The 25,486-nt window shown below is 51.2% G+C and overlaps 1 long non-coding RNA gene across 3 annotated transcripts in view; it reads right to left on the bottom strand.

Annotated features, from left to right (window-relative positions):
- Positions 1 to 264: 264 nt before the first annotated feature.
- Positions 265 to 25,486, bottom strand: part of LOC115169366 (uncharacterized) — a 47,686-nt gene continuing 22,464 nt past the window's right edge. For all 3 annotated transcript variants that reach the window (XR_003870854.1, XR_003870853.1, XR_003870852.1), the window contains 2 exons: positions 21,778 to 22,818; positions 265 to 686 (listed from right to left, as the gene is read on the bottom strand). This is a non-coding gene — a long non-coding RNA (uncharacterized LOC115169366). The remainder of the gene's footprint in view (positions 687 to 21,777; positions 22,819 to 25,486) is intronic.

Genomic DNA, 25,486 nt, shown 5'->3' with positions numbered 1-25,486 from the left:
GACACAAGACATTTCAACTTTTCATTATTTGTAAAAAATTCTAAAAACAATTCCACTTTTACATTTATGGGGTATTGTGTGTAGGCCAGTGACACAAAAATCTTTACGTAATCCATTTGAAATGCAGGCTGTAACACAACAAAATGTGTAAAAAGTAAAGGGATGTGAATATTTTCTGAAGGCTCTGTATTTCTTGGGAGATGATGATCATATGATGACTATCAAATATAGTACCAGTCAAAACTAAACCAAATAGATACAAAATACTTTCAGAAAACAAACCACTTTTATTGATCTATTTCTGTTATATTATAACTGCACACAGCATAAATCATACATCATACACACCTCAGCAAAAGATCAGCTTAAAAGCAGAACAAATGATCTGTGATCATTGCTAATTGTTTTCCAAACTAGAAATGCTTCAGACAGCAACAGTCAGTTGTGAGGTGAGTGTACTAATTCAATGTCAATATTGTAGAAGCAATTTCTGTATTGTTATTTTCTCCAGTTTTGCATGGCCAACATAATCCACCTTCTATGAATCTTTATAGCAAGCTTGAAGTCAAAGGACTCCCCCCCCCCTTTTTTTTCTTAGGTGAACCTATGGGAGCGCTCCACAAGGTCTCATGTGATCCGGTTGGTCCAAACAAGCAACCTTCGTTCTTTCACTCTCACATGTCGATCTGTGTGGACACAAAGACAATGGGTTAGATGATATGTGGCTCTTTCAATTGTTCAGTGCTGTTCTGTGGTTAAAATGATACTGAAACCGCACTTTGGACTGAACACATAAATGCAGTAAGATAGTATTGCTATCAGTCCAATATGCTAGTAAAGCAGCGCTGATGACGGGGTGATGATGCAGTGTGTGTGTGTGTGCACGCGCAGTGGGTAATGATTGCGGGGATGTGCATAAGGCATGTGGTCACTATCGCTGCATGTGTGTTTCTCCCATCTCCTACCATCAGTCCTGTGGTTGGCGTGCGTGTGCGTTTGTGTGTATGTGGGGGGGGAACGAACCCTTATCACCCAGGACAGTGACCCCCTCAGTCTGCACACAGACACAGGTCAGCACAAACAGCCTGTGTGTGTGTCTGTGCCCCACCCCACCCCTAAACCCTGACCTCTAGGTGTGGGATGGGGACGTCTAGAGGAAGGGCAGTCAGCCGGGACCCCCGAAATTACACCTCTGGGAAAACACAGACACACAATCCCAGACTCACTCAGAGACACACTTCTCTTGTCTGGCTTTTGCAACGTCATGGCCCTGTGACTACACTGTGACGTTCATAAGGCTAACATCAATTCCTGTTGTATAGGTGTGTTCCGTTCATTACGGATAAGGAATTGTCATAACAATTGGTCATAAAGGAGGCAGGCATGGCCAGTTTAAAACAATAACTAAATTCAGACCTATGCATTTTGATAATAAACCAATATCCAAATGCAATAAACTAGGGGATATATATACATATACAGTTGAAGTCGGAAGTTTACATACACCTTAGCCAAATATATTTAAACTCAGTTTTTCACAATTCCTGACATTTAATGATAGTAAAAAATTCCTGTCTATGGTCAGTTAGGATCACCACTTTTTTTGAAGAATGTGAAACGTCAGAATAATAGTAGAGAGAATGATTTATTTCAGCTTTTATTTCTTTCATCACATTCCCAGTGGGTCAGAAGTTTACATACACTCAATTAGTATTTGGTAACATTGCATTTAAATTTTTTAACATGGGTCAAATGTTTCGGGTAGCCTTCCACAAGCTTCCCACAATAAGTTGGGTGAATTTTGGCCCATTCCTCCTGACAGAGCTGGTGTAACTGAGTCAGGTTTGAAGGCCTCCTTGCTCACACATGCTTTTTCAGTTCTGCCCACAAATTTTCTATAGGCTTGAGGTCAGGGCTTTGTGATGGCCACTCCAAAACATTGACTTTGTTGTCCTTAAGCCATTTTGCCACAACTTTGGAAGTATGCTTGGGGTCATTGTCCATTTCGAAGACCCATTTGCAACCAAGCTTTAACTTGCTGACTGATGTCTTGAGGTGTTGCGTCAATATATCCACATTATTTTCCTACCTGATGATGCCATCTATTTTGTGAAGTGCACCAGTCCCTCCTGCAGCAAAGCACCCCCACAACATGATGCTGCCACCCCTGTGCTTCACGGTTGGGATGGTGTTCTTCGGCTTGCAAGCCTCCCCCTTTTTCCTCCAAACATAATGATGGTCATTATGGCCAAACAGTTCTATTTTGTTTTATCAGACCAGAGGACATTTCTCCTTGTGTAGTTGCAAACCGTAGTCTAGCTTTTTTATGGAGGTTTTGGAGCAGTGGCTTCTTCCTTGCTGAGCAGCCTTTCAGGTTATGTTGATATAGGACTTATTTTACTGTGGATACAGATACTTTTGTACCTGTTTCCTCCAGCATCTTCACAAGGTCCTTTGCTGTTGTTCTGGGATTGAATTGCACTTTTCGCACCAAAGTACGTTCATCTCTAGGAGACAGACAGCTGTACAGATGAATGTGGTATCTTCAGGCGATTGGAAATTGCGGAGGTCTACCATTTTTGATTTTTTTGATTTTCCCATGATGTCAAGCAAAGAGGAACTGAGTTTGAAGGTAGGCCTTGAAATACATCCACAGGTACACCTCCAATTGACTCAAATTATGTCAATTAGCCTATCAGAAGCTTCTAAAGCCATGACATAATTTTCTGGAATTTTCCAAGCTGTTTAGAGGCACAGTCAACTTAGTGTATGTAAACTTCTGACCCACTGGAATTGTGATACAGTGAATTATAAGTGAAATAATCCCTCTGTAAACAATTGTTGGAAAAATTACTTGTGTCATGCACAAAGTAGATGTCCTAACCGACTTACTAAAACGATAGTTTGTTAAGCCCATTTTTTGTCCATTAAAATAACATAAAATTGATCAGAAATACAGTGTAGACATTGTTAATGTTGTAAATGACTATTGTAGCTGGAAACGGCTGATTTTATATGGAATATCTACATAGGCGAACAGAGGCCCATTATCAGCAAACATCACTCCTGTATTCCAATGGCACATTGTGTTAGCTAATCCAAGTTTATCATTTTAAAAGGCTAATTGATCATTAGAAAACCCTTTTGCAATTATGTTAGCAAAGCTGAAACTGTTGTGCTGATTTAAAGAAGCAATAAAACGGTCCTTCTTTAGACTAGTTGAGTATCTGGAGCATCAGCATTTGTGGGTTCGATTACAGGCTCAAAATGTCCAGAAGCAAAGTACTTTCTTCTGAAACTTGTCAGTCTATTCTTGTTCTGAGAAATGAAAGCTATTCCATGCGAGAAATTGCCAAGAAACTGAAGATTTGGTACAATTCTGTGTACTACTCCCTTCACAGAACAGGGCAAACTGTCTCTAACCAAAATAGAGAGAGGAGTGGGAGGCCCCGGTGCACAACTGAGCAAGAGGACAAGTACGTTAGAGTGTCTAGTTTGAGAAACAGATGCCTCACAAGTCCTCAACTGGCAGCTTCATTAAATAATACCCGCAATACACCAGTCTCAACGTCAAATGTGAAGAGGCAACTCCGGGATGCTGGACTTCAAGGCAGAGTTCGTCTGTCCAGTGTCTGTGTTCTTTTGCCCATCTTAATCTTTTATTTTTATTGGCCAGTCTGAGATATGGCTTTTTCTTTGCAACTCTAATAGGGAATGGGAAAATGTCAATCTTCGTGGTCAATATTTGTGTAAATAAATGGGGTGGTTAGGGGGTTGTCCATCCCACCAGACCTTAGGAGAGGGGTGGTTAGGGGTTGTCCACCCCACCAGACTGGGGTAGAGGGTGGTTAGGGGGTTGTCCACCCCACCAGACTGGGGTAGAAGGGTGGCTAGGGGGTTGTCCACCCCACCAGACTGGGGTAGAGGGGTGGGTAGGGGGTTGCCCACCCCACCAGACTGGGGTAGAGGGTGGTTAGGGGGTTGTCCACCCCACCAGACTGGGGTAGAGGGTGGTTAGGGGGTTGTCCACCCCACCAGACTGTAGGTGAGGGGTGGCTAGGGGGTTGTCCACCCCACCAGACTGGGGTAGAGGGGTGGCTAGGGGGTTGTCCACTCCACCAGACTGGGGTAGAGGGTGGTTAGGGGGTTGTCCACCCCACCAGACTGTAAGAGAGGGGTTGTTAGGGGGTTGTCCACCCCACCAGACTGTAGGAGAGGGGTTGTTAGGGGGTTGTCCACCCCACCAGACTGGGGAAGAGGGGTGGCTAGGGGGTTGTCCACCCCACCAGACTGGGGTAGAGGGGTGGCTAGGGGGTTGTCCACTCCACCAGACTGGGGTAGAGGGTGGTTAGGGGGTTGTCCACCCCAACAGACTGTAGGAGAGGGGTAGTTAGCGGGTTGTCCACCCCACCAGACAGGAGTAGAGGGGTGGTTAGGGGGTTGTCCACCCCACCAGACTGGGGTAGAGGGGTGGTTAGGGGATTGTCCACCCCACCAGACTGGGGTAGAGGGTGGTTAGGGGGTTGTCCACCCCACCAGACTGTAGGAGGGGGGTTGTTAGGGGGTTGTCCACCCCACCAGACTGGGGTAGAGTGTGGTTAGGGCGTTGTCCACCCCACCAGACTGGGGTAGAGGGTGGTTAGGGGGTTGTCCACCCCACCAGACTGTAAGAGAGGGGTTGTTAGGGGGTTGTCCACCCCACCAGACTGTAGGAGAGGGGTGGTTAGGGGGTTGTCCACCCCACCAGACTGGGGTAGAGGGGTGGCTAGGGGGTTGTCCACCCCACCAGACTGGGGTAGAGGGTGGTTAGGGGGTTGTCCACCCCACCAGACTGTAGGAGAGGGGTTGTTAGGGGGTTGTCTACCCCACCAGACTGGGGTAGAGTGTGGTTAGGGGGTTGTCCACCCCACCAGACTGGGGTAGAGGGTGGTTAGGGGGTTGTCCACCCCACCAGACTGGAGTAGAGGGGTGGTTAGGGGGATGTCCACCCAACCAGACTGTAGGAGAGGGGTGGTTAGGGGGTTGTCCACCCCACCAGACTGGGGTAGAGGGGTTGTTAGGGGGTTGTCCACCCCACCAGACTGTAGGAGAGGGGTTGTTAGGGGGTTGTCCACCCCACCAGACTGGGGTAGAGTGTGGTTAGGGGGTTGTCCACCCCACCAGACTGGGGTAGAGGGTGCTTAGGGGGTTGTCCACCCCACCAGACTGGAGTAGAGGGGTGGTTAGGGGGTTGTCCACCCCACCAGACTGTAGGAGAGGGGTGGTTAGGGGGTTGTCCACCCCACCAGACTGGGGTAGAGGGTGGTTGGGGGGTTGTCCATCCCACCAGACTGGGGTAGAGGGGTGGTTAGGGGGTTGTCCACCCCACCAGACTGTAGGAGAGGGGTGGTTAGGGGGTTGTCCACCCCACCAGACTGGGGTAGAGGGTGGTTAGGGGGTTGTCCACCCCACCAGACGGGGGTAGAGGGTGGTTAGGGGGTTGTCCACCCCACCAGACTGTAGGAGAGGGGTGGTTAGGGGGTTGTCCACCCCACCAGACTGTAGGAGAGGGGTGGTTAGGGGGTTGTCCACCCCACCAGACGGGGTAGAGGGGTGGCTAGGGGGTTGTCCACCCCACCAGACTGGGGTAGAGGGTGGTTAGGGGGTTGTCCACCCCACCAGACTGGAGGAGAGGGGTGGGTAGGGGGTTGTCCACCCCACCAGACTGGGGCAGAGGGGTGGCTAGGGGGTTGTCCACCCCACCAGACTGGGGTAGAGGGTGGTTAGGGGGTTGTCCACCCCACCAGACTGTAGGAGAGGGGATGTTAGGGGGTTGTCCACCCCACCAGACTGGGGTAGAGTGTGGTTAGGGGGTTTTCCACCCCACCAGACTGGGGTAGAGGGTGGTTAGGGGGTTGTCCACCCCACCAGACTGGAGTAGAGGGGTGGTTAGGGGGATATCCACCCAACCAGACTGTAGGAGAGGGGTGGTTAGGGGGTTGTCCACCCCACCAGACTGGGGTAGAGGGGTTGTTAGGGGGTTGTCCACCCCACCAGACTGTAGGAGAGTGGTTGTTAGGGGGTTTTCCACCCCACCAGACTGGGGTAGAGTGTGGTTAGGGGGTTGTCCACCCCACCAGACTGGGGTAGAGGGTGCTTAGGGGGTTGTCCACCCCACCAGACTGGAGTAGAGGGGTGGTTAGGGGGTTGTCCACCCCACCAGACTGTAGGAGAGGGGTGGTTAGGGGGTTGTCCACCCCACCAGACTGGGGTAGAGGGTGGTTAGGGGGTTGTCTATCCCACCAGACTGGGGTAGAGGGGTGGTTAGGGGGTTGTCTATCCCACCAGACTGGGGTAGAGGGGTGGTTAGGGGGTTGTCCACCCCACCAGACTGTAGGAGAGGGGTGGTTAGGGGGTTGTCCACCCCACCAGACTGGGGTAGAGGGTGGTTAGGGGGTTGTCCACCCCACCAGACTGGGGTAGAGGGTGGTTAGGGGGTTGTCCACCCCACCAGGCTGTAGGAGAGGGGTGGTTAGGGGGTTGTCCACCCCACCAGACTGTAGGACAGGGGTGGTTAGGGGGTTGTCCACCCCACCAGACGGGGTAGAGGGGTGGCTAGGGGGTTGTCCACCCCACCAGACTGGGGTAGAGGGTGGTTAGGGGGTTGTCCACCCCACCAGACTGGAGGAGAGGGGTGGGTAGGGGGTTGTCCACCCCACCAGACTGGGGTAGAGGGTGGTTAGGGGGTTGTCCACCCCACCATACTGGGGTAGAGGGTGGTTAGGGGGATGTCCACCCCACCAGACTGTAGGAGAGGGGTGGTTAGGGGGTTGTCCACCCCACCAGACTGGGGTAGAGGGGTTGTTAGGGGGTTGTCCACCCCACCAGACTGTAGGAGAGGGGTGGTTAGGGGGTTGTCCATCCCACCAGACTGGGGTAGAGGGGTGGTTAGGGGGTTGTCCACCCCATCAGACTGGGGTAGAGGGTGGTTAGGGGGTTGTCCACCCCACCAGACTGGGGTAGAGGGTGGTTAGGGGGTTGTCCACCCCACCAGACTGTAGGAGAGGGGTGGTTAGGGGGTTGTCCACCCCACCAGACTGTAGGAGAGGGGTGGTTAGGGGGTTGTCCACCCCACCAGACGGGGTAGAGGGGTGGCTAGGGGGTTGTCCACCCCACCAGACTGGGGTAGAGGGTGGTTAGGGGGTTGTCCACCCCACCAGACTGGGGTAGAGGGTGGTTAGGGGGTTGTCCACCCCACCAGACTGGGGTAGAGGGTGGTTAGGGGGTTGTCCACCCCACCAGACTGTAGGAGAGGGGTGGTTAGGGGGTTGTCCACCCCATCAGACTGGGGTAGAGGGTGGTTAGGGGGTTGTCCACCCCACCAGACTGGGGTAGAGGGTGGTTAGGGGGGTTGTCCACCCCACCAGACTGTAGGAGAGGGGTGGTTAGGGGGTTGTCCACCCCACCAGACTGTAGGAGAGGGGGGGTTAGGGGGTTGTCCACCCCACCAGACGGGGTAGAGGGGTGGCTAGGGGGTTGTCCACCCCACCAGACTGGGGTAGAGGGTGGTTAGGGGGTTGTCCACCCCACCAGACTGGGGTAGAGGGTGGTTAGGGGGTTGGCCCCCCCACCAGACTGGGTAGAGGGTGGTTAGGGGGTTATCCACCCCACCAGACTGGGGTAGAGGGTGGTTAGGGGGTTGTCCACCCCACCAGACTGGAGTAGAGGGGTGTTTAGGGGGATGTCCACCCCACCAGACTGTAGGAGAGGGGTGGTTAGGGGGTTGTCCACCCCACCAGACTGGGGTAGAGGGGTTGTTAAGGGGTTGTCCACCCCACCAGACTGTAGGAGAGGGGTGGTTAGGGGGTTGTCCACCCCACCAGACTGGGGTAGAGGGTGGTTAGGGGGTTGTCCATCCCACCAGACTGGGGTAGATGGGTGGTTAGGGGGTTGTCCACCCCATCAGACTGAAGGAGAGGGGTGGTTAGGGGGTTGTCCACCCCACCAGACTGGGGTAGAGGGTGGTTAGGGGGTTGTCCACCCCACCAGACTGGGGTAGAGGGTGGTTAGGGGGTTGTCCACCCCACCAGACTGTAGGAGAGGGGTGGTTAGGGGGTTGTCCACCCCACTAGACTGTAGGAGAGGGTGGTTAGGGGGTTGTCCACCCCACCAGACTGGGGTAGAGGGGAGGCTAGGGGGTTGTCCACCCCACCAGACTGGGGTAGAGGGTGGTTAGGGGGTTGTCCACCCCACCAGACTGGAAGAGAGGGGTGGTTAGGGGGTTGTCCACCCCACCAGACTGGGGTAGAGGGTGGTTAGGGGGTTGTCCACCCCACCAGACTGGGGTAGGGGGTGGTTAGGGGGTTGTCCACCCCACCAGACTGTAGGAGAGGGGTTGTTAGGGGGTTGTCCACCCCACCAGACTGGGGTAGAGTGTGGTTAGGGGGTTGTCCACCCCACCAGACTGGGGTAGAGGGGTTGTTAGGGGGTTGTCCACCCCACCAGACTGTAGGAGAGGGGTGGTTAGGGGGTTGTCCATCCCACCAGACTGGGGTAGAGGGGTGGTTAGGGGGTTGTCCACCCCATCAGACTGGGGTAGAGGGTGGTTAGGGGGTTGTCCACCCCACCAGACTGGGGTAGAGGGTGGTTAGGGGGTTGTCCACCCCACCAGACTGTAGGAGAGGGGTGGTTAGGGGGTTGTCCACCCCACCAGACTGTAGGAGAGGGGTGGTTAGGGGGTTGTCCACCCCACCAGACGGGGTAGAGGGGTGGCTAGGGGGTTGTCCACCCCACCAGACTGGGGTAGAGGGTGGTTAGGGGGTTGTCCACCCCACCAGACTGGGGTAGAGGGTGGTTAGGGGGTTGTCCACCCCACCAGACTGGGGTAGAGGGTGGTTAGGGGGTTGTCCACCCCACCAGACTGTAGGAGAGGGGTGGTTAGGGGGTTGTCCACCCCATCAGACTGGGGTAGAGGGTGGTTAGGGGGTTGTCCACCCCACCAGACCGGGGTAGAGGGTGGTTAGGGGGTTGTCCACCCCACCAGACTGTAGGAGAGGGGTGGTTAGGGGGTTGTCCACCCCACCAGACTGTAGGAGAGGGGTGGTTAGGGGGTTGTCCACCCCACCAGACGGGGTAGAGGGGTGGCTAGGGGGTTGTCCACCCCACCAGACTGGGGTAGAGGGTGGTTAGGGGGTTGTCCACCCCACCAGACTGGGGTAGAGGGTGGTTAGGGGGTTGGCCCCCCCACCAGACTGGGTAGAGGGGGGTTAGGGGGTTATCCACCCCACCAGACTGGGGTAGAGGGTGGTTAGGGGGTTGTCCACCCCACCAGACTGGAGTAGAGGGGTGTTTAGGGGGATGTCCACCCCACCAGACTGTAGGAGAGGGGTGGTTAGGGGGTTGTCCACCCCACCAGACTGGGGTAGAGGGGTTGTTAGGGGGTTGTCCACCCCACCAGACTGTAGGAGAGGGGTGGTTAGGGGGTTGTCCACCCCACCAGACTGGGGTAGAAGGTGGTTAGGGGGTTGTCCATCCCACCAGACTGGGGTAGATGGGTGGTTAGGGGGTTGTCCACCCCATCAGACTGAAGGAGAGGGGTGGTTAGGGGGTTGTCCACCCCACCAGACTGGGGTAGAGGGTGGTTAGGGGGTTGTCCACCCCACCAGACTGGGGTAGAGGGTGGTTAGGGGGTTGTCCACCCCACCAGACTGTAGGAGAGGGGTGGTTAGGGGGTTGTCCACCCCACTAGACTGTAGGAGAGGGTGGTTAGGGGGTTGTCCACCCCACCAGACTGGGGTAGAGGGGAGGCTAGGGGGTTGTCCACCCCACCAGACTGGGGTAGAGGGTGGTTAGGGGGTTGTCCACCCCACCAGACTGGAAGAGAGGGGTGGTTAGGGGGTTGTCCACCCCACCAGACTGGGGTAGAGGGTGGTTAGGGGGTTGTCCACCCCACCAGACTGGGGTAGGGGGTGGTTAGGGGGTTGTCCACCCCACCAGACTGTAGGAGAGGGGTTGTTAGGGGGTTGTCCACCCCACCAGACTGGGGTAGAGTGTGGTTAGGGGGTTGTCCACCCCACCAGACTGGGGTAGAGGGTGGTTAGGGGGTTGTCCACCCCACCAGACTGTAATAGAGGGGTTGTTAGGGGGTTGTCCACCCCACCAGACTGTAGGAGAGGGGTGGTTAGGGGGTTGTCCACCCCACCTGACTGGGGTAGAGGGGTGGCTAGGGGGTTGTCCACCCCACCAGACTGTAAGAGAGGGGTGGTTAGGGGGTTGTCCACCCCACCAGACTGTAGGAGAGGGGTGGTTAGGGGGTTGTCCACCCCACCAGACTGGAGGAGAGGGGTGGTTAGGGGGTTGTCCACCCCACCAGACTGGAGGAGAGGGGTGGTTAGGGGGTTGTCCACCCCATCAGACTGGGGTAGAGGGTGGTTAGGGGGTTGTCCACCCCACCAGACCGGGGTAGAGGGTGGTTAGGGGGTTGTCCACCCCACCAGACTGTAGGAGAGGGGTGGTTAGGGGGTTGTCCACCCCACCAGACTGTAGGAGAGGGGTGGTTAGGGGGTTGTCCACCCCACCAGACGGGGTAGAGGGGTGGCTAGGGGGTTGTCCACCCCACCAGACTGGGGTAGAGGGTGGTTAGGGGGTTGTCCACCCCACCAGACTGGGGTAGAGGGTGGTTAGGGGGTTGGCCCCCCCACCAGACTGGGTAGAGGGTGGTTAGGGGGTTATCCACCCCACCAGACTGGGGTAGAGGGTGGTTAGGGGGTTGTCCACCCCACCAGACTGGAGTAGAGGGGTGTTTAGGGGGATGTCCACCCCACCAGACTGTAGGAGAGGGGTGGTTAGGGGGTTGTCCACCCCACCAGACTGGGGTAGAGGGGTTGTTAGGGGGTTGTCCACCCCACCAGACTGTAGGAGAGGGGTGGTTAGGGGGTTGTCCACCCCACCAGACTGGGGTAGAGGGTGGTTAGGGGGTTGTCCATCCCACCAGACTGGGGTAGATGGGTGGTTAGGGGGTTGTCCACCCCATCAGACTGAAGGAGAGGGGTGGTTAGGGGGTTGTCCACCCCACCAGACTGGGGTAGAGGGTGGTTAGGGGGTTGTCCACCCCACCAGACTGGGGTAGAGGGTGGTTAGGGGGTTGTCCACCCCACCAGACTGTAGGAGAGGGGTGGTTAGGGGGTTGTCCACCCCACTAGACTGTAGGAGAGGGTGGTTAGGGGGTTGTCCACCCCACCAGACTGGGGTAGAGGGGAGGCTAGGGGGTTGTCCACCCCACCAGACTGGGGTAGAGGGTGGTTAGGGGGTTGTCCACCCCACCAGACTGGAAGAGAGGGGTGGTTAGGGGGTTGTCCACCCCACCAGACTGGGGTAGAGGGTGGTTAGGGGGTTGTCCACCCCACCAGACTGGGGTAGGGGGTGGTTAGGGGGTTGTCCACCCCACCAGACTGTAGGAGAGGGGTTGTTAGGGGGTTGTCCACCCCACCAGACTGGGGTAGAGTGTGGTTAGGGGGTTGTCCACCCCACCAGACTGGGGTAGAGGGTGGTTAGGGGGTTGTCCACCCCACCAGACTGTAATAGAGGGGTTGTTAGGGGGTTGTCCACCCCACCAGACTGTAGGAGAGGGGTGGTTAGGGGGTTGTCCACCCCACCTGACTGGGGTAGAGGGGTGGCTAGGGGGTTGTCCACCCCACCAGACTGTAAGAGAGGGGTGGTTAGGGGGTTGTCCACCCCACCAGACTGTAGGAGAGGGGTGGTTAGGGGGTTGTCCACCCCACCAGACTGGAGGAGAGGGGTGGTTAGGGGGTTGTCCACCCCACCAGACTGGAGGAGAGGGGTGGTTAGGGGGTTGTCCACCCCACCAGACTGGGGTAGAGGGTGGTTAGGGGGTTGTCCACCCCACCAGACTGGGGTAGAGGGTGGTTAGGGGGTTGTCCACCCCACCAGACTGGAGGAGAGGGGTGGTTAGGGGGTTGTCCACCCCACCAGACTGGGGTAGAGGGTGGTTAGGGGGTTGTCCACCCCACCAAACTGTAGGAGAGGGGTTGTTAGGGGGTTGTCCACCCCACCAGACTGGGGTAGAGGGGTGGGTAGGGGGTTGTCCACCCCACCAGACTGTAGGAGAGGGGTGGTTAGGGGGTTGTCCACCCCACCAGACTGTAGGAGAGGGGTGGTTAGGGGGTTGTCCACCCCACCAGACTGTAGGAGAGAGGTTGTTAGGGGGTTGTCCACCCCACCAGACTGTAGGAGAGGGGTGGTTAGGGGGTTGTCCACCCCACCAGACTGTAGGAGAGGGGTGGTTAGGGGGTTGTCCACCCCACCAGACTGTAGGAGAGGGGTGGTTAGGGGGTTGTCCACCCCACCAGACTGGGGTAGAGGGTGGTTAGGGGGTTGTCCACCCCACCAGACTGGGGTAGAGGGTGGTTAGGGGGTTGTCCACCCCACCAGACTGGAGGAGAGGGGTGGTTAGGGGGTTGTCCACCCCACCAGACTGGAGGAGAGGGGTGGTTAGGGGGTTGTCCACCCCACCAGACTGGGGTAGAGGGTGGTTAGGGGGTTGTCCACCCCACCAGACTGGGGTAGAGGGTGGTTAGGGGGTTGTCCACCCCACCAGACTGGGGTAGAGGGTGGTTAGGGGGTTGTCCACCCCACCAGACTGTAGGAGAGGGGTTGTTAGGGGGTTGTCCACCCACCAGACTGGGGTAGAGGGGTGGGTAGGGGGTTGTCCACCCCACCAGACTGTAGGAGAGGGGTGGTTAGGGGGTTGTCCACCCCACCAGACTGTAGGAGAGGGGTGGTTAGGGGGTTGTCCACCCCACCAGACTGTAGGAGAGAGGTTGTTAGGGGGTTGTCCACCCCACCAGACTGTAGGAGAGGGGTGGTTAGGGGGTTGTCCACCCCACCAGACTGTAGGAGAGGGGTGGTTAGGGGGTTGTCCACCCCACCAGACTGTAGGAGAGGGGTGGTTAGGGGGTTGTCCACCCCACCAGACTGGGGTAGTTGCGGTTAAAGGGAACTGTTCTATCAGTATTGCCAGATCCACTTGCGTCTATAATATATAAAGGCAGTTTTCCATTATAAAAGATGGAACCCCTTCCTTGTCCCAACACTGGTCTCTGGTGCTATTTTATTATGAATAAATGATCACCAAGTGTGTGTGTGTGTGTGTGTGTGTGTGTGTGTGTGTGTGTGTGTGTGTGTGTGTGTGTGTGTGTGTGTGTGTGTGTGTGTGTGTGTGTGTGTGTGTGAGAGAGAGAGAGAGAGAGACTTTCTTTCTGTTACTTCTCCTGATATTGTGTCTGTCCAACAAAGACTTCCCCGTGGCCCCCTCATTATAAATACATGTCATTGGATCACACCTCGTCTGAATCACTGAGTCTGCTGTGCTCTAAGTGGCCGTGACTGAGTCCTGAATGAGTGGCTGGAGGACAGTTATGCCAATAAAGCCAGTGTGTTTGTGTCTGTCTGTCTACGGCCCCCAGCCTATGGGAACCACAGCCTCACAGCAGGCTAGGGTCAAGGGTCGGGGGCTGTCTTTTAGACACACACACATATGCATGCAAGCTCTTCTCAGACACACACACACTCCTGGAACGTCCTTTATGTAAACTTCACGAAAGCAAACTTGGACTGAGAGATGAGAATGGAGGGAAATAGATGAGAGGAGAAATAAACACAAGGTCATTTTACACATTTCTCATCTACCGCTCTACTAATTGCTTTTACTCTTTACTTGGCAATGCCACTATTGTCTACATATCATTATACTGTATATCATGCATGTAAATCCTACAGGGTTGAAATCTAACCTTTACTCTTAAAGTGTGCGATAAATAGTAGGCTGGACTAACAATGCTATTTCTGATGTTTATGAGTTTGCCAAGAGAGTACCCAGCACTTCTGTCATTTGATCCTTGAATGCATAGATAATTAAGACTGCAGCATAAATGGTTACTACAGCATGATACGGGCCTAGGTAAAATAGGAGAACGAGAGAGGCAGGTCAGCTTTCAATCTGGGGCACTGAGTTTTCTGCTGTCTCAACAGAGACCCACGCAGCCATCCCAGTCCTGACTCACTTATCTCCCTGTGGAAAATTAGAACCAGGCCGCAGAATTGTCCTCTCTCTTCCATCCCTCTCCCTTCCTCTCTCTCTCTCTCTCTCTCTCTCATACGGCTGCAAATATCAAGGCGGCTATTTCTGACTCAAGCCTCTCATCCCTTGTTCCCTCTTTGCTTCCCTGGATTGGATAGTTTCCGTCGCTTGACTTTCACTCGTCTTTTTAACTCGGGAGTGAGGTGTGACCTAGACTAAAGGACATGCAAAAGTCCCACTTCTTAGTCACAAATAAACAGTAACATAAACAAATACTAGAACCGAGTCCGTGCACGGAATCTGCCTGTGCTATTGTTACTCTGAATGTCAACAGGGGCTACACTGGAGTGCATCATATAGATTTACACTGGGCGCAACAACAACTCACACCAGATTGTTCTTTAACTTTTGAGTGATCCAGAGTGGACAATAGTAATGATATGAATGGGGCGGATGATCTTGACTGAGAAAGAGAGAGGGAGAGAACAACTTGAGATTCAGTCAAGAGAGGCTCAGGCTTAGGGCACTAGCTAAAAAAACACATTTCATTGTCCCAGGTTTGTATGTGTGTGCATGGATGTGCATGTGCACATGTGGGTATTAGTAGATATGTTTGCGGGGGCATCTGTTAGAATAGCTCTGAATGTGTTTCTAGACTAATTAATGCAGTTTGGTTACAATGAACAGAACCAGAGATGGCGGCTGGCCATGCTAATCACTGCACTAGCCACTAGCCAAATATACACAGGCAGTTAGAAAAGCTAAGGCTAGCTTTTTCAAACAGAAATTTGCATCCTGTAGTACTAACTCAAATAAGTTCTGGGACACTGTAAAGTCCATGGAGAATAAGAGCACCTCCTCCCAGCTGCCCACTGCTCTGAGGCTAGGAAACACTGTTACCACCGATAAATCCACTATAATTGAGAATTTCAATAAGCATTTCTCTACGGCTGGCCATGCTTTCCACCTGGCTACCCCTACCCCGGTCAACTGCCCGGCACCCTCCACAGCAACCCGCCAAAGCCCCCACCATTTCTCCTTCACCCAAATCCAGATAGCTGATGTTCTGAAAGAGCTGCAAAATCTGGACCCATACAAATCAGCCGGGCTAGACAATCTGGACCCTCTCTTTCTAAAATTATCTGCCGAAATTGTTGCAACCCCTATTACTAGCCTGTTCAACCTCTCTTTCATATCGTCTGAGATTCCCAAAGATTGGAAAGCTGCCGCGGTCATCCCCCTCTTCAAAGGGGGTGCCACTCTAGACCCAAACTGCTACAGACTTATCCTACCCTGTCTTTCTAAGGTCTTCGAAAGCCAAGTTAACAAACAGATTACCAACCATTTCGAATCCCACTGTACCTTCTTCGCTATGCAATCTGGCATCAGAGCTGGTCATGGGTGCACCTCAGCCACGCTCAAGGTCCTAAACGATATCATAACCACCATCGATAAGAGTCAATATTGTGCAGGTGTAGTCATCGACCTGGCCAAGGCTTTCGACTCTGTCAATCACCACATTCTTATTGGCAGACTCGACAGCCTTGGTTTCTCAAATGATTGCCTCGCCTGGTTTACCAACTACTTCTCTGATAGAGTTCAGTGTGTCAAATCGGAGGGCCTGTTGTCCGGACCTCTGGCAGTCTCTATGGGTGTGCCACAGGGTTCAATTCTCGGGCCGACTCTCTTCTTTGTATACATCAATGATGTTGCTCTTGCTGCTGGGGATTCTCTGACCCACCTCTACGCAGAAGACACCATTCTGTATACTTCTGGCCCCTCTTTGGACACTGTGTTAACTAACCTCCAGACGAGCTTCAATGCCATACAACTCTCCTTCCGTGGCCTTCAACTGCTCTTAAACGCAAGTAAAACTAAATGCATGCTATTCAATCGATCACTGCCCACACCTGCTCGCCCGTCCAGCATCACTACTCTGGACGGCTCTGACTTAGAATATGTGGACAACTACAAATACCTGGGTGTCTGGTTAGACTGTAAACTCTCCTTCCAGACTCACATTAAGCATCTCCAATCCAAAGCTAAATCTAGAATCGGCTTCCTATATCGCAACAAAGCATCCTTCACTCATGCTGCCAAACACACCCTCATAAAACTGACCATCCTACCGATCCTCGACTTCGGTGATGTCATCTATGAAATAGCCTCCAACACTCTACTCAACAAACTGGATGCAGTCTATCACAGTGCCATTCGTTTTGTCACCAAAGCCCCATACACTACCCACCATTGCGACCCGTACGCTCTTGTTGGTTGGCCCTCGCTTCATACTCGTCGCCAAACCCACTGGCTACAGGTTATCTACAAGTCTCTGCTAGGTAAAGCCCCGCCTAATCTCAGCTCACTGATCACCATAGCAGCACCCACTCGTAGCACGCGCTCCAGCAGGTATATCTCACTGGTCACCCCCAAAGCCAATTCATCCTTTGGTCGTCTTTCCTTCCAGTTCTCTGCTGCCAATGACTGGAACGAACTGCAAAAATCTCTGAAGCTGGAGACTCATATCTCCCTCACTAGCTTTAAGCCCCAGCTGTCAGAGCAGCTCACAGATCACTGCACCTGTAAATAGCCCATCTGTAAACAGCCCATCTATCTACCTACCTCATCCCCATACTGTATTTATTTATTTATCTTGCTCCTTTGCACTGCAGTATCTCTACTTGCACATTCATCTTCTGCACATCTACCATTCCAATGTTTAATTGCTATATTGTAATTACTTTGCCACCATGGCCTATTTATTGTCTTAACTTACCTCATTTGCACTCACTGTATATAAGACTTTTTGTTTTATTTTGTTCTACTGTATTATTGACTGTATGTTTTGTTTATTCCATGTGTAACTCTGTGTTGTTGTATGTGTCGAATTGCTATGCTTTATCTTGGCCAGGTCGCAGTTGCAAATGAGAACTTGTTCTCAACTGGCCTACCTGGTTAAATAAAGGTGAAATAAAAAATAAATAAAATAAAAAATACTAATCACTGCACTAGCCTGCCTCTTGCTTCCCAGGACCCTCTGCTGCACATGTCTCCTCCCACTCGCCAGACTAGGACCCAACATAGCCGTCTGCAGACAACTCCTGATGGGAAATGGAGGTGGCATAGAAGAGGGGGTGGAAGTGAAGGGGATGGGGGTCCCTCTCCACATTCTCTCTGTCACAATTGAATTATAGAATCCACTCTTCTTTGTCAGTGGGTTGATTCAGCCCAGCTGATGGTGTGTGTGTGTGTGTGTGTGTGTGTGTGTGTGTGTGTGTGTGTGTGTGTGTGTGTGTGTGTGTGTGTGTGTGTGTGTGTGTGTGTGTGTGTGTGTGTGTGTGTGTGTGTGTGTGTGTGTGTGTGTGTGTGTGTGTGTGTGTGTGTGTGTGAATTAGCTACGCTGGGCCGAGATCTTTCCTTAGGATCTGCCATTGTGCAAATAGAGAATTTGATGATGAAATGAGCAAATGGAGGAGTAAAGAAAAAGAAAGATCTGAATGTTTCAATACAACAAGGATTTTGGAGGCGAATAAGAGCAGATATAGCTACTACACACTACACAAACGGAGGTCTGGTGGCGTGTGAAAGTTGGGAGACCACACGCACCCACTTCTCAAAACTCTGGGACAGGGAGACAGGGTCTATGGGTCTATTGAGCAGACGGAGAGGGAGTTGTCCCTTTAAGCAGAGCTAATGAAGCTTACACCCCAATGTATTAAAGAAGAGAAGCGAGAGTTAGAGCTGGCCTCCTTCACACATTCACTCACTTCCTCCCTTTGGAGAGATCCTGGTGAGGTCATGATTTCCTCTCTTAAAGGCGTAGCACAGCTCATAATGCGGAGGTACAGCACTCTATGCGGCTATAGAGGTGCAGGGGAGAGGAAGGCAGAGCTAAAGTGAATGGTTTTGATGGGTGAGAGAGTAAGGGTTTGGGCTACACCTTTCTATAACGGCTTATCATAGAAACAAATCTGTTACAGGTTAATAGTGCATGTTTCAAAATGAATGAAATACCATGCGGTTAAAAGCCTTCTAAAAGCATAAACTAAGCAATGGCCTGACGGAACACACTGCATCACAAATGTTTAACATGTCATTTGCTTCCTAACATATCTTAGCTGGCAAAGAAGTTCCAGGAATGTCTGAAATCAGAATGTCAATCATAAAATAATCTCACTCTTTCAGTAGGGGAGGTCTAACTTGAGGGGGCCTGCCTGCCTGTCAGTTATTCCAGAGGGGCTGAGTGACATCCCTGCAGCAGCATCCAGTCTGACCCTCTCCTGGCCTGAAAGAGGCACTCTGAACTCCAAGGCAAACAAAAGATGGCTACTGCTTATTAAACAGGCCTGAACCTTCATTAGCATCCAGCTAGACCCAGACAGACCGAGTGGTGGCCCTACTAGCACGCGCACACTTACAACAAGAGAGGCCCCCGGTTTGGCCTTGACCCTTGAACTCTGGGGTTCTCTTTCACCTGCTGCAGAGGCATTCAGGCCTTGGTGGCCGTCTAGCCAGTGCCTGCCTGTTCTGCATGTATTTTCCTGACGTTCCCACGCTCCCAGTCCAGACATCCAGGACCAGCCTGTTCATCCCCCTCTCCAGCTCTCCATCACCAGCACACAGCAGTATTCGTATAGGACATTATGGAGATCCGCATCGTGTCTCTCTGTCTGGCTGTCTGACTTCTTTGCCATCACAACCTTTGCACTCTCTAACCCCACCATTAGTATGGGCGAGCCCCCGAAACCCCACTTGAAAGCATTGCCACTTCCTAATGAGCGATCGCTATAAATTCCAATGGCGATATCCTCACTATGTTCAGATTGTTCTGTGACTACGACTGTGACTGCGGAACTATCTCCCTTTGTCACACACCGAGACAACGAAATGTTCTATATAATGTTCGGTCTTCACTGCAGATACGGAACATCTCAGTTGAAATGCTGTCAGTTGATTTTTTTTTATTTCTATCTGTCTCTGAGGGTGTTCATTTAGTCGTGTTGTATTGTCTGTGAATTGCACAACCGCATGTTTCCGTATTGCATATTGTTTCCATCTCAACCTGCCGTAGCGCCTTCGTATTTCACCAGTACCCCTCCCCTCTCCTCTTCCCTCTCTCTCTCCGAGCTTATAGTGTTGTTGATTTCTCTCTACTTCCCTCCTCGTTGCTTCCTCTTCCTGTTCCATTATCCATTTCTATTGGCTGTAATCTGCCTTCCATCCTCTCATTGGACAGAGTGAGGCAGAATATCAATAATGTATTCAACATGAGGCTAGAGCTCTTCACTGTAGTGGTGGTGTGCACGTTCGGGTTGTGTATATGTCTGGGTCGTCGGACAGCAGATTGGCTCCCTCGCTGCGCTGAATATGTAAATGACTCACACACATGCACATATACGCAGAACAAGACATGCCAACCCCCCCCTACTCCCCAAACCCCCTAAACTCTTACCCCTTCAAACACCTCACCCCCCCAACCCCCAGATCTAGACCCCCAAATCACCTCAGTCTCCTCTTCACCCAGACTCCCCAAACCCCCAAAATACAGCCCCCCCCCCCCACCCCTCTCCCCTTCCTCGCTCCCACAACCATCAGACATACCCTATGATTCACGTGACCGCCATTTTGCACACATATAGCGAACTGTACAGGTCTGACTGCTGCAGCTGCCTGGCTGCATGGGCGAATGCAAATACGAAGACAGCCTTGTTGCTCAGCTGCTCAGACCATTCGCCTCAAATGAATTAATGGGCAAAAACTGAGAGGCTCAATCAAATGTAACTATGGGAACAATGCGCCAGAGGATTTTTTTTTTTATGTACGTATGAGAAATATTCCTCTCTATCCACCTAATTCCCAGACTTTAACATTTGAATGAATTGACAGTATCGGCTAGTTATTAGAAAACTCCGAATTCAGATGAGTAAATGTGCAGTGAAATGATGCCTCACCCAAGAGAGGTTTTTAAGATGTAGCATTTTCCCCTGTATTTCTCCCCGTCTGTCTGACCTGTCTGAAAGAAATGACACTGAGATACCTGAAAACAATAGTATCAGAGATTTCTTTCCGCAATAAGGAGAGCATCAGCTCAAAAGTGAATGACTCAATGCTATTTCCATCCCTCTCATTGTATATCTCTCATTTCATCTCCAATTTCAATGATATACTGAAATAGCAGAGTCGGTTACACCACAGCTTGGCGACTGGGTAGTATAACATACACAGATGTGTCCAATGCCATGGAAACCAGACGACCTACTATGAGAGACCAGTGTGCATGATAATGAGGCTATTATGGTCTGTCTGGAATTCGTTGGGCCTGGGCATCCCCTCTTAATTAGTCTGTGTGTGTGTCTTGCTTTTCATTTACGTGCGTCTGTACATGGGTGTCTGTATGCGTGTGTGTGCCAATAAACGAGTGTCTGTCCGTGTGTGTGATTAACAAAAGCCCCTGCCTCTCTGTACAGTGAGTGATTTGCATAGGGGCAGCATTTCCCAGACTCACACATCCCCCCATATGGCACCGCCAGATCATTCCTTTGATTGTAGACCCATTACCTCTATAAAACAAAATATTACACACACACATCACAAGGGAAACAAACAGCGGTGACAAGCCTTTCTACTTAGTGTACGCACACTCACCAGCTCTATGGCATGATTATGAGCAATTAGCCGTGTCAGCACACACGGTAACTAAATCAAGTGGATATGCAAATGCAATTAGCCTAGATTTGCATACGGCGGGTAAGGTAACAGATGGCGCTAGAACTGAGACGCCGACGGCCGCCATCTTTGTCAGAGGAACAGAGTGGGTGCCATTTTGTCTGAGGCTGTGCCCGTCTGGATGAAAACAACTGCGCTACGTCACCGTGACTAGGACGGTATCTTGGCACGAGCGCCCTATAACAGACAGCTGCTTACAGTTGGCACATACACAGGAAAAGAAGGGGTGTGAGGGAGACCCTCCATTATAGGCTGGTCGTAGTACCTAACACTACCAGACAATTGCAGGGTACAGTGCATCTATAGGGAAAGAGATGCTGTTCGAGACCAATACAGATTTGTGGGGTTGTGTGTGTTAGTTTTCTTCCCACAATACAGGTACCCCGCTACCATCTAGAAGGCGGAGACAGTACAGGTGCATCAAAGCTGGGACCGAGAGACTGAAAAACAGCTTCTATCCCCAGGCCATCAGACTTAAATAGTCACCACTAGCCGGCCTCTCCCCTTAGTCACTGTTACTAGCTGGGTACCACCCGGTACTCTACCTGCACTTTAGAGACTGCTGCCCTATGTACATAGTCATTGAACACTGGTCACTTTAAATGTTTATATACCGTTTTACCCACTTCATATGTACAAATACATCTTTTCTATACATATACTGTCTATACACACAATTATATATATAAAACAAATTCCGGACTCTGACATTGCTCTTAATTTACATTTTTTTTATTTTTGTTTATTGGTTTGTATTGCTAGGCATTACTGCACTGTTGGAGCTAGAAACACAGCATTTTACTGCACCTGCGATAACATCTGCAAATATGTGTATGCGACTAATAAAATGTGATTTGAGGTATAATTTTGCTTTATATTAGATTGTAATTACAGGGATTTGCTCAGTGTTTGAAAGAAGAGGTATTATCAGTGTGTGTAACAGTGGGAGAGTATGTTGTTACTGAGTAAGATACCTGTCTGCTGGTTCTGTGTTTTTCCAGGGAGTGTCCAGTCATCTGTACTGCTCCTGTTGTTGGCCTTGTGTTTTCCTGGATCCTTTCTGTCCTTTTTATTCTAGCTGGTCAAAATGAACGAGCTATATCGATAGGAGATCTGACCTGGGTTTTACTTTTCATGGGTTGTCGTCTTTCGTTCTATGGTCTTTTGATCGTGCCAACTGAACAATTCTATTGGAATTGAACAATAAAGAGCCTGCTAAAAAAAAATCTATTCAAGTGGTTGTTGTGGTTTGTATATCGCTGTGGAGGAAGCACGCCGGTGTAGAAAAGAAAAATAGAAGTGTAAAAATGAGACGTTACTGTCTCTTTGACAAATGTAAAAGCGTCCCCGGGAATAAGCAGTGAGTGGATCTGAAGTCTGAATCAAAAATCAGAACCCCCCCCCCACCAGCATTCACACACAGGGTGCAGGTGGGGGAGTACGTCAATCTTTTTTAAAGAAAACAGAAATAAAGAGAGAGGAAAATCCCCTTTAGCATTCTAAAAAAAAATAATAATAATAACTCAGGAGAGTGTGCATCATTTGGTGTTTGTTGGGAGGCCCCTTCCAGCAGAACCACACACACCCAGTGTGGTTAGGGACCCAGGCCCAGTCTGAGGAGCCTTGGCTGGGGCTGAGCGAGGTCAAGATGGGCCTCCTCTGGAGGTCTCCAGGCCCCTAGGCCGTGGGCTAACCTGGACAACCCCACTCTGTTCTCCACATTCTCTTCTCCATATTGATTTCTCTTGCCGTCATCTCCAGAGGTGCTGGTAACCAGCAGGGACTTATTCATGCCTCACCAGCCCACTCAGGAGCTCCCTTTTGGGGCCGCACTCGCTTCAAAGGGCCCTGGGATGGGAGGGTGGAGCAGGGGAGGAGAGACGAGGACAAGAGCCCATGGCGATGAATGGATGAACAGCCGCGTAGAGCCTCTCTCTCTCTCTCTGTTCAGTCGTCTACCCAGCCTTCATCCTTCACTCCATCCGCCCACTCTCTTTCTGTTTCACGTCCTCCATCTGTGAAAGGAAAATACAGAGAAAGTTTTAGTTTTTTTACCTCACCTTTAGCATTCGACAACTCTCCGTTTTCATGCAAATGCAAATGTGTTACAGCAGCACTTTGATGATGGAGATGTGGGAAGCAAACACCAACTAGTGCTTTGGTAACGTTGCCTCAAGACTCTACTAAACACAAAGAAACGCTCCAGAAATGAAAAGACATGCGTTGGAGACCGTATGCTCATAATAACACGTTTTATTGGCATATACAATGTATTACACAATGATAACAAAGCTTGCAAAGCTACCCTTTGTTGTTTTAGTTTAAATGATATGCTGCAATGCCATCTGATTTGTTATCGGGTTGATTTTGAATTCATCATTTCAGTAATCACACTAATATCTCTCTGATAACCTCCCCAAGGCTTCCCCAAAGTCTTCTGAAACTGTCTCCCTGACTGTCATCCCCAAGTGCATTGATGGGATATTATTCTGATGGTGTCTTGAGTCCTGTTCTGATGGTAATAGCAGAATGGACATTCCTTTATATACCCATCAGCCCTTTGTCTTTTTCCCCTACACTGTGAAAGAGTTGGCCTGGGCCTCCCACCACAACCACACACCCAATGTACCCATTTATGCCTATAAGATCCAGGGGCCAGGCGATGTCGACCTATGGGGATGGTAAGCATGAGGATGAACATAGCTATGGTTGTAAGAGACGTTTGGGAGACTTGAAAAGTAATGCAAATGTGCAGGACATTTAGGTTACAAAAAAAGCAAGGTTGGTAGCGGTCTGCAAGTTTTTGTTGACCTTGTATTTCAGTGGGAAGCTGCAGTACAGAACGCGTGTGTATCCGTGTGTCCTTCACATATCAGTGCATTCTTATGCGGGAGTGTGTTTGCTTAAGACAGAAAATAGTAGGGACCAGAGAGATCAGGGGTGCAGCCACGATGGCCTATGCAAAGGGGGGTTATGTGGAGGAAGATTCAGACACAATACTCCCATTGAGAGGGCTCAGACATGGGTGTTAACTCCCCATTCCCCCACACACAATAGTGCTCCCCACCAGAGGCGGGCTGGGGGACAATGTTAGTTCAAGGCGGCCCTCCACCAAGCACGGAATAAAGGCACTGCATTATAAAGACAGGAGCAGTGAGGGAGGGTTGAGAGGTGAAATGCAAAGGGGAGAGAGAGAGGGGGGGGGGGGTGTTTGCATATGAGAGAAAGAGGGGTGTCTGTGTGTCAGCACTGAGGGGTGAGTAGCCCAGGCTTTGGACTTGAGGAAAAATAGGAATGGGAGCCTAGGAAGAGAGAGATACAGAGAAGGGGAGACTAATAGGAGAGCTGCAGGTTCAACTGAATAGGAGTATGCAGAGTATTAAGGAGTGTAGTAATATCATCTCATCAGAAAGCTCACAGGGTTCCTCCAAAAGTCTCAAAAAACAACAAATATATCACCAGCATTGCCAGTGGCAAAACAACATATTTATTGGTCTGTGGTTACAGGGGGAGCTAGTTAATAGGGGTAGAGACCCTCTCTCTCACTGGGGGGCTAATGGACCCCTGTGGTTGGAGGGGGGGGGGGCAGCTTTGTCCTGCAGTAAAGGATTACACTTCTAAAACAGGGGAAAGACCCCACACCCTTCAACCTCCAGCGGACTGCAGTGAACCAAGAGGAACGAGAAAAGGAGAGCAAACAGTTACAGCTAATTCAACTAAAACATACTAAACACCACATAAAAACAGGCAAGAAAGCAAGAGAAAGAGAGGAAATAACAAAAGGGGAACGTGAGAGATAGAGCGATAAATGAAGAGGGAATTGAGGTCAAATCTGGAAAGAAACAGATTTCTCTCCTTTTTGTCTGTCTCCATTTTGATTGACAGCTTGTAGGCTCAGACTAGACAGGCAGCTCTCTAACTCTAACCTTCTCTCGCCTCCCCTCTTCATTTCCCTACTTTCCTCTCCCCTCATGTCTCCTTTCCCCACATCCTTCCCCCCCATCTCTTCGGCTCTCCTTTCCTCTCCACACCCAGTATATTGCCTCATAGCTGCAGTGCAGAGGAAATGTCAGATTGTCAGAAACACACAGCACCCAGAATACCAAATATTTGTGACTATAAAAATCACATATATTTGTGTGTATACTCATGAAGCTACACTTTAAAGTGCCATTTGTAAGAAACCACACAACACAGCATATGACCTACTGTGAAAGCCTTGTCGGTTTCTCTCTTCTTCAAGGCTAGAGATGAGGGAGTGTATTCTATTCAAACAGCAGGGTATAAACTCCACTAACAAACCCAATAAACAGACTATACATCCCCTCACAATACTCCCACTGCCTGTGGCACAGATCCTCTCAATGTGCACATTGACTGTCACAATACGTCTTTACACAGAGCTAATTAGGAGGAGGGCCCCGTCTGAATACCAGGGCAGGAGGGAGGGGAGGAGAGAAGGAGAGAGGGATGAGTGCTTAGTCTCTGTTCACTCTGAGGACTGGCGGGTGTGTGTCTTTGATTTTTCGGAATGTAAAGTTGGGGCGGGTAATCGAGTCAGGGGGGAGCGATATTAGTGTGACACATCCCCCGAGTAGCATGGATGCAGCGGAGGATGGCAGCGGGGAGTGATTTGAGTGCGACACCATTCTGGGTAGTGTACAGGCAGTGAGAAAATGGAGG

Source organism: Salmo trutta, chromosome 31, assembly GCF_901001165.1.
Source record: "Salmo trutta chromosome 31, fSalTru1.1, whole genome shotgun sequence".
In the NCBI taxonomy this organism is placed as follows: Eukaryota; Metazoa; Chordata; class Actinopteri; order Salmoniformes; family Salmonidae; genus Salmo; species Salmo trutta.
The sequence above is the reverse complement of the archived record's forward strand: the minus strand, read 5'-3'. Positions and strand labels throughout refer to the sequence as shown.